This window comes from Rhincodon typus, chromosome 20 (assembly GCF_021869965.1).
Source record: "Rhincodon typus isolate 14 chromosome 20, sRhiTyp1.1, whole genome shotgun sequence".
NCBI lineage: Eukaryota > Metazoa > Chordata > Chondrichthyes > Orectolobiformes > Rhincodontidae > Rhincodon > Rhincodon typus.
Window position 1 is genome coordinate 11272251 of NC_063351.1, and position 9862 is coordinate 11282112.

General features: G+C 39.8%; 1 protein-coding gene across 1 annotated transcript in view; it reads right to left on the minus strand.

The window, feature by feature from the left end:
* Positions 1–9388, minus strand: part of sgms1b (sphingomyelin synthase 1b) — a 48007-nt gene extending 38619 nt beyond the window's left edge. Inside the window, exon 1 of the mRNA XM_048608748.1 lies at positions 9299–9388. The gene's annotated coding sequence lies outside the window, so the exon portion shown is untranslated. The remainder of the gene's footprint in view (positions 1–9298) is intronic.
* Between the last annotated feature and the right edge of the window lie 474 nt (positions 9389–9862).

Here is a 9862-nt window from a genome sequence, read left to right on the forward strand (position 1 = left end):
TGTCATCAAGCCTCCATGTATAAATAAAGTGAGTCTTGGCAATGATCCAGCTCCCTCAGAGTGAAAAGAACCTCTGACATTCCTAATCTTATCTGTCAGCTAGGGCTCCCCAATTAGGGCTGTTAATCAGGTCCAAATCAGAGAACTCATTTTACAAGGTCCACCTGCTTGACCTCATTACAACCACTACATCCTTCCAAGTCCAAAGACATAGCTCCTACTGGGGCATTTCAACATCAGGTCTGGTTCCTCCATCTCTGCCTCTGATTCGGGCAGCATGTAACGCACAATAGCTTGCCTCTTTCTGACGGACAGTCTCGGAAGAAAGTCATCTTCTTCTTCAAAAGTACAGGCAGAAATCAGAAGGCTGGAAAACAAAAGAATCATCAAACCAGTCCAGTTTGCGAAACGGGTAGCACCGGTCACATCAATTGTGGAGTCCCATGGGTCGGTTCCTCTTTGTGGGAGTTTTAAACAGGCCACTTTATGCCGCTGGATAAATATCCAACCCTTTGCATAGAGGATTTGTACTCAAAGCCGGCAAGGGGTCTGTCCCTCATGAAGTTGGACATGAGCCATGCGTACTCTCGACTGTGGTTAAATAACGAATTCCCAGAAGTATGCTGCAACTAATACTCAAGAGCTATGCCCGTGGCTCCTACATCAAACTTTGTACCTTGAAGTAAACTTGTCTCTTGCTAAACGGAGTCGTGTGTCCAGCGGCGGCATTCCTGATGCCATTTCAAAAACCACCTTCAAAGCTCATTCATGTGGCTATTTTGAACAAAGTAAAGCTTAAACCAAATTTCAATCTGTTTTGGTAGAACTAAGGTCGTGAAACAACAGAGTTAAATCAAAAAGGCATTTTTAACAATAATCTAGACAATAAAAATAAAAGCTTCTAAACTGACGATCATGCATTTTTTGGTTTCCAAGTCACTTGTGCACATTAGCAAAGTCTGTCAGAGAAAATGAAGCACAGATGAATCAGTACTGTGGCTCAAAAGATACAAGTTAAAATTAAATAGAATTCAAAAAATAGGAAATGAGACTGGCCAACTAAAAGTGGGTGTGCTGCATTAAGTTTTCATGGAAAATGAAACGTACTTGTTCTGGAGTTCATGCATTGAATCATGTCTCAAAATGATCACATTTTCAGTGATTTGGCGTACAGCAATTCCTTAATTAAAGATGACTCATAACTTTGTTCTGTTTAATATCATTTAATACAATAGTGACAAATGTGTATAGAGAGTTTCAATTCAACACCGTTTCCTACAGATTTCCTGTGTGGCCTGCATGTGTCAACTCTGGACACCTCAGCCCACGCTTTTTCCCCGACACTCAGTCACTCTGGCCTTCCTCCAATTCCTGCCCCTGCCTTCAGTCCCTCTACATCCTCTCTCAAACCTCTGCCCCAGGTACAAATGGCATCCTCTGTTCATGCCTATAAAGTCTTTGGTGTCCGTTCCTATTCTGGCTGGCATTCTAAACTTGCACTGAATTCCTGTACTGCCACTTCCACCACTAGATGGTGCAAGTTTCCAGTTTGCAGGGTGGGGTGTGGTGCATGGGGACGTTCTATCATGTAAGGAGGGTTGATGCTTGGTTTAGGGACACAGCATCATGGAGGGAATACTGAAGTCCTACATCTCAACTCTCTCCTGCCCTTCCCCCTGTCAATTTCATCCTGTAACCTCCGTCCCACCCTAACTCATCTTTGACCTGAAATCCTGCAATGTCACCAGGCCTCTGACAGGTACATTGCCATCAGCTATCACCACTCAATGGCACTGATGTAAATGAAGAGTTGTCAACTTTTAGTTGGTTAGCAGTTCTCTAGGTGCAGGATTTACATCCCTAGGGTCCTTAATCCAAGGGAAGGCCTGCACTGACTGCTAAGTGTGTGTTTTCCTGTAAAAAAAAATTCATGAATATTGTCAAGCTATATTATACAAATGCCTTCACACTTCTGCTGGATTTTGGTGGCAGTTACAATGTTAACTTGTTGTATATTTTGAGGGGAAATCAGATCCAAACAGTAGTTAGCTGGGTTGCCAGTACAACATTTGGTAAAGCATAATGCCAGGCATCTTTCAACTAAAAACGCTTACGTTTATTTTCCACCTTTCACAACCTCAAGACATCTTAAAGCACTTTACAGGGAGTAATATACTTTTTGCAGTGTAGACACTGTCATAATAAATTGGATATGTTAAGACACCTCTTCATGGCAGCTGTGACTTGAGCCCAGAGCAAGGCACATCACCACTGTGCCATAAGAACCCCTAGTCATTTCAGAGGCATAGACTTTCCTGGGCTAACAAAAAAAACTGCAGCTACAGCTCCTGTGTAACACTCCTATGTATCACAAAGGATAGCATGATCAGACCAGCTCAGCTGACGAGGTTAAAAATAGGAGATAGGGTCCGGAGGCAAATTTGCAAGTACACGGGCAGCAAATAATGAGAAGTGAGTGTACTTCTGATGTGGAGGTGCTGGCGTTGGACTGGGGCGGACAAAGTTCGATGTCGCACAACACCGAGTTATAGTCCAACAGGTTTATTTGAAATCACAAGCTTTCGAACCACTGCTCCTTCATTAAGTGAACATAGTCAGACTTCACCTGATGAAGGAGCAGTGCTCTGAAAGCTTGAGATTTTAAATAAACCTGTTGGACTATAACCTGGTGTTGTGCAACTTCTGACTGAATGTACATCCAGCAGGTCACTGCATTCAGGTCAATACAGCATAGCTTATCTATTGCTGTATTTGCTGCATTGCTACTTCACATCAACAGTCTTATGTTATTGCGATAAGTTGTGAGCTTTCTTGCTAAGTTCCAACCCAATCTGAGAGGTCTAGTGACAAGTTCATATTTTTTATGTTACTTAGATGCTTCCCAACAGGTTACTGTCTCCCAAAGAGCATATTTACATCAACCCATTTGTGCATTTACAAGCACTGGTGCAGGAATTATCTAATAAGATTCATCATCATTGTCATTAATTTCCTTCAAAGGAATTACACACTTTGAAGCTAGGTTAACTACCAGTGTTGTTACACACATGGAAAGAATGAAGACATCAATACTCCAGATGTGACTTTTCTTCCATTTGTGGCCCTAAAATTATCCTTTCACAAATTACACGACAGGTGCACATTTCAACAATTCCTGGGAGGCACGCTCATTTGTGGAAAATAGGTCTTCTGTCGATTTGTATCTGAACATGCTGACATTCTCTCATCAGGTCTGTTTTTTGTCTGGAAGTTAACAGAACTTGTTGCTCCTTATAAAGAGAACCGAAATTCCACAGCTCATTTCAAATGTATAAACAGATTTTTTTCTAATGGCGGCATGATGGCTCAGTGGTTAGCACAGACGCCTCAAAGTGCCAGAGACGCAGGTTCAATTCCAGCCTTGGGCGACTGTCTGCGTGGAGTTTGTATATTCTCTCCACGTCTCCGTGGGTTTCCTCCGGGTAGTCTGGTTTCCTCCCACAACCCAAAGATTAGGTGGATTGGCCATGGTAAATTGCCTATAATGTCCAGGTTAGGTGGATTAACCATGGTGAGTGTGGGGTTATGGAGACAGAGTGAGGGAATGGGGTGGGCTTTTCAGAGATTCGATGCAGACTCAATGGGCCAAGCTGTCTCCTTCCACACTGTAGGGAATCTATGATTCTAATGGTAAGCAAACAGGCACATGTACTATTTTCTGTGCATCGATGTTAAGAATAAATTAGCAAACCAAGCACTTACTGTGTGTACATGATTCAATTTGAGTTCTGAAAAGTCATTGGGCTCGAAATGTTAACTTGGTTTTTCTCTCCACAGATGCTGCTAGACCTATTAAATGTCTCTCGCACTTTGGGTTTTGACTTCAGATTTCCACCATCTGTGGTATTTTGCTTCTAAATGATTTCAGATATTCTTTATTAGTCAGTTGAGGGACACAAGTTAAAGCCCTATGTGTGACTTGCTCCAAGTTGTACATCACTCACATGGGCACCATTCTTTTTTTTTTTACAAGTTTAAAAATGGGAAATGTTGGAAACACTCATCGGATTTGCTGTACCTGGAGAGGGAACTGTTACAAGTTTCCACATTGTCACCCACTGTTGAGGAAAGATGTTGAAATATCAACAGTTTCTCACTCTCTCCATAGATATTGCTGGACTTATACATTGCCAGCAATTTTCAACTTTTATTTCAGATTTCCATTTCAGAAATTTGATTATGTTATTCTTTAGTGCATTAGGGAAGCATGAGCCTGACCAAGCTTCGCTCAAAGTTGATGAATTGCGTTAACAGGTTGGTTATTTTTAAAAGCAGCTTCGGGCCAGGGTGATGTTAGAACACATTTAGTGCAAAACCCAGCCAGGAGAAATCATCCGTATCGTATTGCCTGACTTCAAACTTCATGAGTTAGCTTTCCAACCCGAATCCAGAGTTATATTCCCAACAGGACTCTTCAAAACTGCTTTCCAGTCAATGAAAAAGTACAATAATGGATCCCAATGAGCTGCAAGACTCAAAATTCAGTAGAATCATAGAATCCCTACAGTGTGGAAGCAAGCCATTCAGCCCATCATCGAGTCCATAGCAACCCTTTGAAGAGCATCCCACCCAGAGGCACCCCATCCCTGTATTTCCCATAGCTAACCCCCACAGCTTAGACATCCCTAGGCACCATGCAATATAGCATGGCTAATTCATCTAAAATGCACATCTTTGGACACAGGAAACCAGAACACCAGGAAGAAATCCATGCGGATACACAGAGAATGTGCAAACTCCATACAGACAATTGCCCGAGGCTGCACTCAAACCTGGGTCCCTGACACTAAGCCACCATGTTCCCCAGTAATGATATGGATAAGATGATTTCAGTCATAATACCAGAAATTGCCTGATCAGGTTGAGGACAAAATTTTATTCCAATGAGTTACTTAACATAGAAAGTAGAAATATTCAAAAATGTGTTTTTAAGGCAAGGCTAGATAAATTTTTGAACAGTAAAGGAATTAAGGGTTATGGTGAGTGGGCGGGTAAGTGGAGCTGAGTCTCAAAAAGATCAGCCATGATCTTATTAAATGGTGGGGCAGGCTTGAGGGGCCGGATGGCCTGCTCCTGCTCCTAACTCTTACGTACATTCTTATATACTCATTAAATTTTACAAGTCCATCTGTAGCACGATACACACGGTGATACCAATTTCACACTCGATCACAAACAGTTGATGCTAACAAGAAAGGTGGTCCAACAGTCCCAGCAGACTGTTTAAGTTGCCTCAGCTGCATGGGCTTTATACTATCAGAAGTCTACCCACAAAATTCCCGCCCAAATGTAACGATAAGTTATACAAAAGATTTTATACACAATTGCTGCAACAAGAAAAATAAATAATTTGGAGTCCTGACCAAGTCCAGAGACTCCTTTCAAAAGGAATCAAATGTACTTCAAGATTCCACACACGTATCCCAAATAACATTCCATTCTAATATGGAAAAACAAATCCTTCAGCTGCATGCTTTTACTTTTTTAAATAAGTCAATTTATAAGCTGTTAACATGCATAGTTTTCCACAGAAAGATAACATGCCACAGTTGACTTCTGAGATTGACAATTCACAAGTTTTATGAAAGGAAGGAAGGAAGGGAAAAATCTCATTCAGTAGGCCTGTACGGTAAGTGCAAAAACAAAAAAAAAACTTACCATTTTATCCATTATGTCAACAAGTCCACTCAAAGAAATGTTTGAGCTTAAGATGCTAAATCACAACTCAAGCACCCTGTACCAAAACAAATTACACCATACAGAAGTACGGTAGTTAAAACATGCAGCACCAATACTTCACAACTGAATGTTGGGAAGGTGACAGTTTGGATGGCAACAGAAGGAAGCAGAGAAAAACAAGCTTTCACTGTATGCAAGATGTGTCACACAGTCAGGAGTGAAATGCTTTAAGAGGCTGGAACTTGCCAAAGCTTTAAGAAACTGAGTCTAAATATATTTAAATGGAGCCAAAACACTGGCATCAACTGGAAAGAATAAGACTTGAGATGTCCAATTGACTACAAACAGTGCACAAACCTATCACATTGTTTAATGTAAACTGAGAACTCCACCGTAAACACACCCCTTTGGGTCACAGAATGATTGCACAGCAGAGGAGGCAGATATTCAGTCCGCTAGCTCTGCTCCACTGCCTTGTGCCTATAACTACGCAATAAAATTTTTGACCTGCAGATACTAACCCAATTTGGTCTCAAAGCCAAAACTGAATCCTTCACCATTTTCTTCATTCCAGATCCTAACCACTTGTTACATTAAGGTTATTTTCCCCTCCCCACTGGCTCCAAGCACTTTTCCAAGGACCTTAAATCTTTGGCTTTTAACATTCATCACCCATCAAAATGAACAGTCTATCTTTTTTGTCTAGATCCCGTGATTGTGAATACCATTAGCAAATATCCTCAATTTTCTTTCCACCTGAGAAGCACAGCCCCGATGTCTCCAACCTAAGCTCAAAATGAAATCCTTTGCTCCTGGAAACACTCAAATCTTTTCTGCACCTTCTCTAAAGGCTTTACGCCCTTCCTAAAATGCTGTGCCAAAATTGTGTTTTTAAAAGGTTTATCATAAAATCTTTGTTTTTCTAGTCTACAAATCAGTTCATAAAAGCCCAGGATCTTCCCACTCCTGTATATCTTTTCAATCATCTTAAAACTTGAGCTGCCAACTTCAATTTGTGCGAGTACATGCCAGATCTCTCTGGTTCTGTACTCACTTTACAATTGCCCTGGGAGAATAAATTAAGGGATTTAATTTCCAGTGAAGCAGAAGAGTTGTTGAATGTTGGCAACTTGACTGACTCGAGGCTGAACATGGTGATCCTCCGAAGTTCAGCATTAAGATCGTTTGAAGATACAGATGGATGAAATTGTTTGTTCTTTTGAGGAAAGCAAGTGTTGGATTGAGTTATTCTTAAAAATCTCTGTGGCACATGGAGAGTTAAAAACTGTAGAGAAATTTCAACACTTGCAAGTTGGACGGAGAGTGAGACACACATAGACGCACATAATCACAACGGATCTTTCTACTTCAGCACCTCATTTGCAGGGAAAACAGGTGCTTAAATACACAAAAGGTTAGCTGGCTTGTCACACAACCTGCTCTGTCTCCTCCTATCTCCACATGCCCAGTTATCCAAAGTATGGCTGTCGTACAATGGATTCCAGGTGTACTTCCTATATGTTTAGGTATTATCTGGATAGATGTATTTCATACGCAGACTCCCACAGCCCAAGTAACTATGTCTAATGGTTTATCTCCCTATAGCTAAGTACTCAGGTGATTGTCTGGGTTACTTGCTAATGGGTAGGAACAGGCTCCATTCATAGCCTTTCAATCAATTGTTTTTGATGGGGCTTAATGATACGGTTTAACAATCACGCTGCCTCAATTTTAATCTCTTTGGAACACAGAAGGCACAGTGATAGAAATGTTCAGTTTCAGTCTCTGAAATACGAAAATTAATGGTTTCCTTCCAGAAAACATATAGTCTTTTTATATAAAGCACTGTTTCACAGTCACCTGCTTCAACACATTTTAATACACATCTAGGGTAGGTGGAACTTGAACCTGCAGTCCTTCTGACCCAGAGGAAGGCCAGACAATTACCACTGCACCGTAACACCCTTCAGGCCACTTTATATCCATACTGCAACTGTACATTTCATTCCACTGGCCTCAACTTTGCTGACAATCATAACACATAGCATTTAAATATACTGATTGGATAACTTCAAGAATAAAGCCCTTTTAACACAAAGTCAAAATATATTTAACAAGTGACCCAATTCACAAAGCAATGAGCTTATTCCACTAAGCACAGGGCAAAACAGAGTATGGAAATAAATACAGAGAATGCCAGGAAAACTCAGGTTTGGCAGCATCTGTGCAGACAGAAACAGGAATTAACACTGATATGGTATGACTCTCCTTCAGAACTCAGAAGTTTAGAGCGTGTAGAAATTACTTGTAATGAATATATTAGAAAGTAACACCACATAATAAAGGAATATGCCAAACTTGGTGATCAGGTTTGTAAATCAAGATTACCTGATAAACCAGTTAGCTTAGCAATCTATTATTCTGAATTTTCACTTGAATAATTAGCCAATTGTGGAGTGTGGGGTTCAGTCTTTGCTAGTTAACATGCTAAGTCAATGAGTTAGTTGGTTAGAATTTGATTGTTAATTTAGTTAGCACTTTAACTTGGTCACACCAGCTTTTGGCTTACAATTCTGTCACGTAGCACTCGGTACAGTTTTAGGCCTGAGCCCTCCTGAAAATTTATATTTAGTATTTTTGCCTAAAATGAACTGCACTTCTACAGTGGAAAAAGAAGATTGAAACAAAAATTAAGTTGATGTACCTTTTTCACAGAACAGTAGCTTATCAGTCGAAACCATATAGCCAATTGGATCTATATACATGTGCAAAGATAACTAAAGGACATGTTGATTATTCATTCAGAATGCAGCATTTGAACCCAACTAAACCAGAACAGTGGCTCTCTTACACCCTCATACACAGGTAACATCATGACACTGGTGCACTGAAGTTTGATTTTGAACCAAAGCAAGGAATCCAATTCCATGCCCTCATGGGAGTATTCAAAACAAGAAGAAACTCTCACAGAAGAGGGGGATACGAAAACATGCATTTTGTTTACTTGTTAAATAAAATGGTTTTATTTCCTAGAAAAATATAGCTACAATGACCAAGCAAAAAAGCAGAATGACAGATCAAAGGACAAGCCAAAAACGGAAACAGAAATAAATGTTAATGAAAAGCCACTTTGTACGTCTGTTCAAAATTGAAGTCAAAAGTACATTTTATTACGGGCCCAGTTTCAATCCAATTCAACACTGTTCACTTACAGAATTAAAATCTGTCCTATATATCTAACTTATCTAAAGGTCAGACTCAAAACAACCCATGACCAGACAACGTGTTTTATTGGACAGGATCAGTTGATAACCCACGGTCTTATGCCAACTCATTAGATTCAAGGATGTAAGACTATAACGTTAAGCTTCTTCTACTATAACGCACAAAGTTTAATAACAATGGTGCATTAGCTTAATGCCCAATTGAAAATCAGGCAGAATTATTAGCCAATGAAACATTCACCTGTTAACTTCAGTCACAGCAAACTTACAATTACAGCATTGAATTAAGAAAAGCAAAGAAATTTGGTATGATTAGAGTAAATATTTTAACCTACCAACTTGATACCTCCCTTTTTCAAGCTTAAGTGAAACCACAGTCGACTAAGGCTCAGGAGAGATGGGTCTGTAAAACAAAGTTTTTCAAATCATTCAGTATATGAATCTAACATGTGGTACCAACCAGAGACATTGTTTCAAAAAGTAGCACTTTCTTTAAAAAAAACCAGAATGGGAGAGTCACCAATATTAAGTCAGCTAGTCCAAAAACCCTGCGGTATAAAATACTTCCCCTTACCTGCAATTCCTTTATACTGATTCAACAAGTGTTATCTTCATTTGTCAACCTAAACCATGCACTATAAATAATGAAAAACTCTCATGCATACTAGCAATAAGGTTTACTTATTAACAGGGGTGGTGAATAATAAACTGGTCTCGATCAGTTCTCTTGCACAATAACCATGGATTCAGACAAAAAATTTAAATTTAGAAATCTATTTAACATTTCCTTCCTGTACATTGAGTATATGAATTTAATTTAGATTTACTGCGCACAAAAAGGAATGCTGCATTCCAATACATTACTTCAGTGACTGTACTTCAATAGCTATGAAGTCCTG